This window comes from Anopheles coustani, chromosome 3, assembly GCF_943734705.1.
Source record: "Anopheles coustani chromosome 3, idAnoCousDA_361_x.2, whole genome shotgun sequence".
In the NCBI taxonomy this organism is placed as follows: domain Eukaryota; kingdom Metazoa; phylum Arthropoda; class Insecta; order Diptera; family Culicidae; genus Anopheles; species Anopheles coustani.
The window spans coordinates 25849897-25860888 of NC_071288.1; positions in this window are offsets into that span (position 1 = coordinate 25849897).

Here is a 10992-nt window from a genome sequence, read left to right on the forward strand (position 1 = left end):
TGGCGAAGTTTTGTTTAAGATTTAATGAATCTTTATCTCAATAGTATCCAATTATTTCCCTCGTTAATTTAGTGTACGATATTATTTACTGTTTGTTTGAAACATTCTTGTTGTGAGAATTAATCAACATAAATCCAGTAAATAACTTACGCATACGTCTCGTTCAAACGACCAATTCCATCGACCTAGATTGTCGAACTTTTGCTTTCCCCATTTAGCGCCGTCTTCGAGAAGAAAAATCCCTTCTTCTCGGGTTGGCAGTAAATCACACCTTCACTCCAATCAATCACAACGAGAAAATGCACAGCGACCCACTCGGAAAACACCTGCAAAGCTGGCCAGCCAGCACGGTCAAGTTCGAACGTATGGGGGCCTTGAACCTTCCCGAAAGCCGTTGTATCAGTTAAGGATAGACACTTTTATAGCGCTCTCACGCGTTTTACGAGAATGGTCCCTTTCTTGAAACGAGCGAAGGTTCACAGTTGAACAGCGTCCGGTAGCGGCAGTATTTTATTTATGGTCATTTTTCACGGCCACCGTTTTTCATCTGCTGCCCCTCAGAAGCCACTCGCTTGGCACCTTGCCCCGTTTGAAGGCTTTCTCCACCTTTTGGAATGAAATTCAAATCGAATGGAATGGATCCAGATTTGACGACCACTCGGTCACCATCAATGCTTTCCCAGACGGCTCACCCAAACGCCCGAGAAGGTGTTTGGGAAGCGTTCGATTAAGCAAATGTCGAGGTGAAAATGTCCAATCGAAGCCCCCTTTCCGAGTGCCCAAAACTGGAAAACCCACTCGCAGGTGTCAAGAAAATATAAAATACAACATTGCTGCCTCGGAGCGTCGCGTTCGATTGGGGCAATAAATTTGGAGCCTCGTTTCCTCTCCCTCCCCGAAGGCGTGCTAACAAACGATCCCATGCGTTCCTTCGTGATTGCATCCATAATCGATGCGTTCGGATGCCGCGGGCTATTTTCTCGAGCAGTGGCGCATCCAGTTTCTCGTTCCAGCCGAGTGGGGTTGCCGGACGGGTAGACATTAACGCAGATCGTTTTGCTTCCTGTTACGATTTGTGTAACCGTTTAGTGGAGGGCTAATTCATGACAAGCTTGTTATTGGCTGCACGCGTTGATGCTAGATAAGCAACCATTGGCATAAATTATATTCTAGGCTAGATGGTGATATATATTTTTCTTGCAAATGACCTTTTCTTCTTTTCCACCTTTCTTTGTGTGAAAAATAATTTAAATTCAAAGGTATTACTGAAGCTGGAACTGGAAAACTCAGGTATTATACTTGAGATAACCAATGGCGCTTAGAAGGTAAAGAAATCTGCTTTATTTCTTGAGCCAAAATGGATACAACAGCCGCACCTCGGTTTGGTGTACGCCAGCTAGATAACCAACCCGATATGGTTCCCATTTTCCCCCGAAACCGAACCGGAGAAAATGAAATATTATTTCCTCCCGCTCCGGGCCAGACCGAGGCTATCGGATCGAGGCAAAGGCAGCGGTCAATTTCGCGGGCGAAGTGCAATTAGATCGAAGTTTTCGTCCCTCCCCCACCCTCCTCCCGACAGTGCCACCATCCATTTTCCAAACTTTTGCAGTTAGGTCGTGGCCTAGCAGTTGGTTGTGTTGGCTGGAACAGGGGTCTTCCCGGGCGTTGCTTACTTCCTCCAGACTATCAGACTTTCCAGCCTGCGCCAGTCGGACGTGCGCGCGCGCGCGCGCTCGCGAGAATTGGAAAGACGAGTTTTACGATCATGATCATCATGATTACAGTCATGAGCGCCCCGTGGGTGGTTTTGGGGGAGGCGGTCGGCAGAAGGCACCCGGCAACGTAGCATCGAAATCGGAGGAATCATTTGGCCTGGGAACGATCCCGGGCAGGAAGTAGGTTCGCTTTACCCGGGAACGGTGCCGAAAGGGAGGTTGTTCGGTTGGATAAAGCTTGGAAGTCGTAAAACTTTTGCCCGCCACGGATGCAATGGCGAAGGAATTGCACGAGGTTCCGGCTCGTAAAAGATGACATTTGGATTGGCGAGATGAAGCGTTGGATTGAGGAATAAATTAAAGCTTCTCACGAGATTGTTCTGATGGTGAGTTGACTTTAGGGAAGCATCAACAGGTTTTGAAACTATATTTTGAAGAAAAGAAAGCACCGTATTGTTGAATCATTTAATTTATAGCAGGAAGATTCGAGTTGAAACATCTTTCTAGACCGCATCCGTCAACAGTGCAAGACATCTTCTGTACATTATTATCACAACCTCCGCGATATCTGATGTCAAAAGCAAACAAAACAAAACCAACCCCCGATGAAAATGAAGACATCAAGCTGCCAAGGAAGATCCCAAATCACCGCTGGAGAAATATTTTATGACATTTTATTGACACTAACACAAGATGCGCTTGTTTGTGCATCCGGTAGATTCAACAAAGAGGAGGAAGCACCTTCCAAGGTGATAATGATTACAGCTGGGCAGAAGTAAAGCTCGAGTTTGTTTGATAATAAGCTAGCTAGGAGTAAATAAACTCTACCGCGGGTTGTTTGCATTCAAATGGAAAACGGTGTAGATTTATTACGCGCTCAGTTTCCCGGTGCGTGGCGGTCTAGCCATTGTCGGTCCTTGACAACGGTGGTTTTTGTCTTCCCGGCTCATTTCAAATGCATCCGGAACCGTTTGGCGAACAGTTAGGCAGATGGTTTATTCAACTAATTGACTTTTCAGTATGTTTTCATTCCGCATGCTCACGTGTTGTTTCATTTGATTCGGTTCATTCCCGTCCATCTTGAGGGCTTTCGGCTGGACGCTTTAGATTAAAGAAACCATTGAGATAGGGCGGTAGAATAAATTAATTATTCATTAATATGAACCTCCCCTCCCCCTTTCTACCTTCGCTTATGTCGTCTGGATGTGATTTAATTTTTATTTCCAAAGTGGTCATTCGTTCGTTTGCTTTTCATTTACTTTCCGTTCCATCCCCTAAGCCATCGCGGAATCCGAAGCCGAACGATTACTGACCAAGTGGCCACATGGGAGTACGTTGTTAAAGTGGTGAAAAAACAAAACCTAAGCAGGTAGGACTTTTTTGCGAACTTTTTCGATCGTTTGAAATCGTTTAACGTAACTGTTCTTCTGGTCGATATGCTGTTTGCCTGCAATTTGACACCTTTCAACCAACAACAGCGGTCCGCAGAGTTGCGATCTATTTGCCGAGCGTTTGTTTACGCGGCATATTTTTTTTCCTCTTGTGACATCGGCGGTATGACGGCGAAACCGAATCGGGATAATCGCATTTCAGCGTGGCGTACTGAACTTTCGCCAAAAACTGTCCCACAATTTGGGAACGTTCCACGATCGGCGGTTCTGGAGAATGTATTTATTTTGACATCATCTGGGCCACGTTTTCCCCCGGTTCTTCACCAGGGGACAGGGACGGCAGGGTAACAAAACCGGGAACGGGACGGAGCTCACAATATTGGGGGCAACCGAGAGAAGATGTTGAACCAACCTAAACCCGATGCGCCATCGCCGTGGTCATCAAATTTGCCCCCGAAGTGTAACAGTCGATCTTAGCTGCCATTTACTTTTTATTTCGAGCTCAAGACCGTCATTGGCGTCTAATACTTGCTTTTGCTATAAAGCTAGCGGTACCTTTGAGGAATTGAGGTTCCACTGGCATCGGAGCCTTGGACTTGGTGGCAAAGTTTCGCACCCGCTTTTTTTTGTTGTTGCCTGTTTGAGTCCCCCCGAAATGGCGCACAAACGTTTGGAACGGAGTGGATTTTGTTTGGGGGCAACTGCTAATCGAGCGTAAAGTAAACGATGCCGTCAGAGATCCGTAAACCGTAAACATGAACATCGAATAACAAATGTAAGTAAGAAAAGAAGGCATCAAGTTTACCAGGTACACGCTGTTTGGAAAGTCATTTGAGCTGCCTCGGCCTGCGTCACGCACTTTGATGAAAGGCTTCCGATTAGATCATCCTTTTCGTTCGATTTCGTTAGTGTTCCATTAATAAGTACGCGGTGGTATTATTTGCTGAGATGCAACCAAAAGCTTCAATACGCTGCCCATGGAAAATCGCTTTCCGTGCGATCGCGGGGTGTGATTCAATTTAATCTCGTTCGAAAAGAAAAGCATGGGCGCTTTCCCGGCGGCACTTTTGATTCCGGCGTGTGTTTGGTTTTAATTTCTTCCGCCGCCAAAACGGGGACAGTTTCGATGCTCTTCTACGCCGGTGGCCCAAATGTGCCGCGCGTACTTATGTTGCTTTGTTTCCATTTTTGTGTTTCTATTCCTTAAGACCGCCGTGGCACAATCTGGCATGCCCTGGCTTGCGGTTTCGTTCAATGGTTGGTGTTGTTGGGAGGCAAATTAAGCCGCATTTTAATCCCATCCGGACCTACCGCATCGAGCCCGCCCCGTGCACTATGCGGGCCCCGCTGGACGAAATAGACCGATGATCCGTTTCCGCAAATGATTAACGGCGGACCCCCCCTATAAACGGATTCGAATCGATCGTCGAGTTTTTCGCAAACGGTGCCGTATGGGGGGAAAAGGAAGCAAACACAACCAAAAACCGTACTGTACCATCTGGAATTCCTCCCTTTTCGGAGTTTTACCTGCGTAAAACGTACGTCGTTTCTTCCGTCCTTCCAAACCTCCACGAGCCACTTTACGTGGTTTAAAATGTGTGATGAGATTTGAACAAGGCTTTCGACGGCGAACGATCCCGGCCGAAAATCACCATTCAGTGTGGCCCATCATGGGGTGAACGATGGCACACACGCACACGGGGTGGCAACAAGTTTATGATCCGTTTTATGACGATACGGACAGCTTTACATGCATGCGCAGATGCTGCGCTCCCTTTTGGCAGTTGTTGCGCGAACGCTTAGATCATTATGGTGGCCGCTGCCGAAAAGTGGTGAAAGCTGCTGGCCGTACAATGGAGAGCGTCTATTAACAGTGGGCTTCCCTCCTCACCCTCTCCCCCCGCCCCTTTCGTTTAGGCGCAGGGAAATGAATAGTTAATAAACACCGGTCGGAAGCACATTTTTGTTCGTGGTTGGCATGAATTATGCAGCATAATTCTGCATGCTGTTGTCGAATTTAGGCAGAGAGATTTTTATGCGAAGCGAAAGTGCTATTACATTTTATTTGTTTGATTTGGTAATGGTGCGAAACGGAATACTTGGGGGGGAGTGAATGTTGGCTAAAAGAGCCCAAACATTTCCCTTTACATTGTTCACCAAACGTGAAGGAACGATATTAAAATATACAAACCTGAACACGCTAAAGTGGTCAGTTAATTTACATTATCACATTGAGGGAACCATTTTATTGGTCCCATAAAAATGTTGGTATCAAATTTTACAACCCCTTGGACGATCGATAAAACTACTCGAAGACGATCAATATTTTTCCTACCGCCTCGAGCGTTTCCGCCCGGGAATTTAGCTGCCGTTTTTTTTAAACCTTTCCCCGGGGGCGAAGGAAGCGCGGTGCGGTTCGACACGCTCGCGAGAGCGATTTGCTCACACTGTCACCGGTGTGCGATCAAAGAACTCAATTTTCCACCGCATTACATGAAATGAGGCACCAATTGCAACTAGTTCGATCGTATCGTTCGTTGTCGTTGCCCATTTGCCGTGCGCCCGTGCGCAGTAAAATGGGAAAACCGACGACGATAAAGCCAACGCCCCACCCCTCCCCAGTGTTATTCACGACGCGCCTGACGCGAATTCTTGGCCCGTTGTCTGCTTTCCTGCCCGCCGACTTGCCTTACAGCCATCTTGGAGGCCATCATCTTGGAGGCTGCATTCTGACCGGGCCGAGATCGAGTTCAACCTTCGTGGCCCGCGAACGAGTGCGAAGTGCGGGAGGGGTCGGGGAAAAAAAAGCTGGTAAAATTGATCTCGGTTTTTACTTGTTTGTTTCTTGATGCTTTGCGCTGGCTTCCCACTTGCTCACGTAATCGCCAAGCTACGAGAGCTCGGCTCGGGTTGGGTTCTATTTTATTGGGTTTTTTTCTCCGCCCCGACTTCAAGCTTTTCCGCTCGCAGTCCAGGTGGCCTTTGCGATGCAACATGTGGTCGTTTCCGCGCAACGATGGTTGATTGAACTGAGAATTTATTTATGGAAGCGCGGCAAAAAAAGGTGGTGCAGAGCTCGAGGGAATCGAAGTGAATGAATTCTGCACTGCATGTAACGTGCGCTAATTTATTGCAATCATTTCTTGTTTCCCCCGGGGGGGAGAAAAGGCAGGTATCGTGTAACAGGAATACCACAGCATTGTCCTGTGCAAGCGTTGTATTGGAATCCAGATAAACACAATATGGCTGGAATTGTACCTTTTTCACACTTGTTTAATTTGGTTTAAATTAATCTTGGCAATAAAACAGTATGAAACACAATAAATGCCAAACAAAGGCGATAGGTGCCATAACTTGCCCTTAGCTTTTATTTCCTCCCTACGGTAAAGAAGAATATGCATCAGGATGGAACAAAAGGAAAACAATAGAATAATTGTGTTGGTGTGTCGTATATGTGCCCTTTGGAGAGGGGTTATGGATGATACCAGGTCCATTAGGGAGACCTGCACAAATGATTTATGGCACGCTTTCCGCAAAGGCACACCCTAAACGATCTTCATGTGCTACATGCCCCGAGTTCATAAAGTTAACGTCGGCAGTTAAACTTTAATTAATAATTGTAATTGTTCTGCCGCTCGTGTCGAAGGAAATCACAAATAAAAAAGAAGCGGAACGGCAGTTCGTTCTTTTTTAAAACCCTTTTCCCGCCCAGAGAGTAGGGGGTTTATCGCACCGACATCGGTTTTAGTGAGTGCGCTCGCAATTGATTTGCCTCTTTTTTCCGAATCGGCCCTTCCGGACCTCCACCGAACACCGATGGTCGTAATGATTAATTAAGATTGTTCGCATCGATAATTCCCGGTGTCGACAGTCGACGGACTGGACGGCGGACGGCGGAGGCAAACCAGGTTGCCAGCAGGAAAAAAAAGGTTCGTCGCTTGTTAACATTCACTGCAGTCTTTCGATTTACGGGGTGGAGCTTTTCCTGCAATCATTGGCAAACGGCGGACGGTTGCATCGAATCACCTACCTCGTTCTGTTAAGTAGCGGTGCGCCGATGTTCTCCAGATGACCGTTTGAGGCAGCCGACGAACGTTACGAACGTTGAGCACGAGCTTTTTTGTTTACGCTAATTTGATTTGTTTTTCCTTGCAGTTTTAACCCAACGCGGTAGGTTTTTCCACTATCCGTTGCTCGGGTTTGTTTTTCTTGCAGTATTCAATCAATACAAGCTTTCTAGAACGGGGAACGATTAATTTTCGCACTTTAACGCTCGGCCAAGATCGAAGAATCCGTACCCGTAATTGGGGTGGAGGAACTTCACTGGATTGGATTCTTACGCGTGGTTAGACGGATTCGCACGTTAGCACTCTATAAACATTCTTTCCGTTGTGTTCTTGCACCGTTCGTTGCAAAGAAAAATGCAAGATTGGGTTTCCTATTTAAACCGTTTACCGTTCCTCTCAATCGTTGACGAGCGTAAGCTGAATGCTAGTGACACACTTTTCCACCGATCTGCTTGAGGAAAAGCAAAACCCAAAACACTTTCCCGATCACGACGATCGAACGCGACTAGGCAGACGACCGCAACGACGAAAGGGGACAAACGTAATGCGCCACGGTTGATTTTCCCGGTCGGCTGCACTTGGCCGCGGTGACGATGTTTCGCACGACGACGGCGACAACGACGGAAAACGACTCTGTGTGGTGTCGGAAAAATCGGGAGCGAACGATGGCGCGCACGTGCACTCTGGCCAACGACAGCTGGAAAACTGAAAGCCCGGTAGGCGCGCGGTCCACCGTCCAGGTTTCCGTCGGATCGGATCCGCCCGGGAACTTCGCGCACGGTCCGTTCCGTTAGCTTTACCCGGCGCCCGATGCTCACGCTGCAGATGCTGACGATGACGATGATGATGGTGATGCTCGTGACGATCGTGATGATGCCGGACGGAACGGTCGGACCATGGTTGTGGTAGTGGCGCTAATGCTGGCGTTCGCGGTCTTTCCCCCCGGCTGTCGGGACGGGGCTAACGGTCGGGCAGCCGCGAATGAACACGAATGAACTCGTGATCGTAAAGGGGAGGAAAAAGAGGCGCCGTGGATGGCGGGTGGCGAGCTACGAAGCTGCTCATGAATGAAAAACTGTACCCGGGGAGTCGAACGTAAGACGTTGCAAGTGCGCGAAACGGACGATCTTTGGAGCATAATCTCGGGAGAAAGATCGACCAAGCGAGCGAGGAGAAAAGAAAGAAGGAGAGCGTGCAGGGGATCAAGAGAGAAAGCCGATGGGTGAGCCGTTAGCTGAGCGAATGCCGAACAAGCAGCATCTCCGAGCATACTATGCTTCGCACGATCATGTTGACGATGATGATCGTGATGATCGGTGGTAGACTTACGAAGAGATAACCAAACGGGCGGAAGCAGAAGTGGTGTGGCGGAGTAAAGAGGAAAGATACATGCTTTCAAACGTAATCTAAGTACAGCGTGAGGGAGACGACAAAGCATTGGTCGGAAAGAAAATCTAACACTTAGGCAAACCTTTCCTTCCTTCTTCGCTTTCTTCATCTCGTTTTCGCACAAATGATGTTTTTTACTATTCTGATTTCTCCCTCTCTTTCTTTCTCTTTCTTCTTCTTTTATTTACTAGGTTTTCTTTCACTATCCCTCCCTTTTCATCGTCGGTTATCAGTTTCTAGTGCAAAAGATCGTATGGAGCGAATCTGTGCTGCCTCGCAAGATCCACCGTGAGCATTTGATGCTCATGCTCATACTCTCCATGCTTACGTTTCCCGCGTTTCCCTGGCCCCACATTGCACTCCTTTCCTTTCCATCTCCGCAACCGCTCGACATCAACACTTCAGATGATTCAGTTGCCTCGAGTGCTTACGGTACGTGATCCGGTGGCGAAACGCATAATCCACCATCGATCCGCCGGCTTTCGGAGCCATCCTGACCATTCTTCTACGGATAAACAATAAACAATAAACATAACCTCCTACCAACGCATTCCTCTTTCGGTGGAGTGCAAATTAACCTGCTTTTCCAGTGTCGTCCAGATTTGCATCACAACGGGGCGATGCAGGGAATTAATCTGTTCCTCCGTTCGTCGATGGAATGCGGAAAGTGTTCTTCGGGAGCCAAAAAGTGGACAATTTCATACACATTGAAACCCGATTTGAATATGGCACAAGCATTGGACTTGGTTGATGGGTGCTTCAGAGAAGTATGACGTGGAATAGTAAAAACATTCAAACAGGGCTTTTATGAAATTACAAGTCTTTTCTTTTAAAATGGTTTGTGTACATACATGTGTATCATTTTTCCCAAGTCTTCATTATTTGCATAATATACAAATATTATTTAACAAGGGTTATCAAATTCTACAGTTTTACTGATTGAATATTGCCAGTACCTTAGTTGGTTGTGGGGTTAATTGCATCTTTTTAGAAAACCGACTTAAACTAAATAATTAAGACACCACCGGATAGTGTGTTGACAAGTTGATTTTTTGCTTGTTTGTTTGTGAAAAATTCACATTTACAAGCCATTGCGAAAGCCATTTGCATTTATTTACTCAAACTTTCGGAGTTTAATGTGAGAACAGTTTTTTTTAGTTTTAGCAGTTTTAGTTTTGGTACAAAACTTTCCTTTTTAAACTTTTCACCTGCAATTCGATGACCCCACCAGCCCGGCGCGGTACAGTGGCTCGTAAAGTGTCGCTGAAAGTGCTCGATTGTATGGAAATAATTCGGCTGAAAACGCGAAAGTAACACTGTATCGAGGATATGCGATGGGAGGGAAGACGATAGACGAAGTTTTTCCACGACGAACGCGTCCGTTAATGAAGGTGGGAGGTTGAGGAATGTTGCAAATTTCATGAAATATAAAATGCTGCAAGATCTCACTTCAACCTTACTGTAGATATGTAGATGCTAAAAATAGATTTGACGGGGGACACCGAGCAAAAAAGGCGTAGTTTCATGCAGCTAACAAACCGACTCTTTTTACCCCTTTCGAGATGCGAAGTATCGCGTTCGTGCCGGAAATGTGTCACCACAGGCGGAATTCTTTCACTTCCACACCCTTTTGCGTTTGCCGTTTATCCTGCCGGTTCTTTCGATCATGAAGTCGTAAAACCTTTTATTGAAAAAAAAAACAACCTCTAAGCTAAGACGAGCGCCGATTTAACAGAAGCACCCAATTGCCCTTTAGCAGCTGCCAGCCCACCGACCACGAACTGTCATTTTGGTGGCGCGCGTCGCTTCTTTGCGCGTGAAGAGAAAGTGTGAAAATGCTTTGTGGTTTGGTAGCTTCCCTTGGCCCTCTTTAACCCACCGGGCCCACCCCTCTAAAGCGTATGTAAAACCCGCTGTTTCCCGTGGATCAAATTGTTTGTTTTGTCATTAAATGGAAGCGAACCAGGTTGCGGCACGCGGCGGAAGTTGAATGCGTTGGCGGGCTTTCGTTTCGTTTCAGTGTGAAGGTAAGAGGCGGGGAAGAGATGTTTCCAACAAAGCAATCTTTAAGTGCGAAGGTAGCCCTTTGATGCGGTACAGAATGTGGATGCTTCCCAAAAACGAACAAACGAATCGTTTAACTCGAAAGGGAAACTTTGTTTCCTCCGCCCGAGGCGGACCGGAAGAACCTTCGCCTTACAAAGGGGGTGCCTTCGGAGTAACCACCCGGCTTCGGGCATTGTAATGCCGCGAAATGATGTACTGTAAGTATTTTAATTAATCTGGCATTATGGTTACATTCTTCTGAGGGTTTGCTTCAGAAATGAAAACCCCCCATCGTCATTACCAATTGATACTTGAGCGTTTGTTTTCACAAAATGAGCATCGAACTGGCAAAGGGTAGATTAATTTTGAGACGTCCGTTTT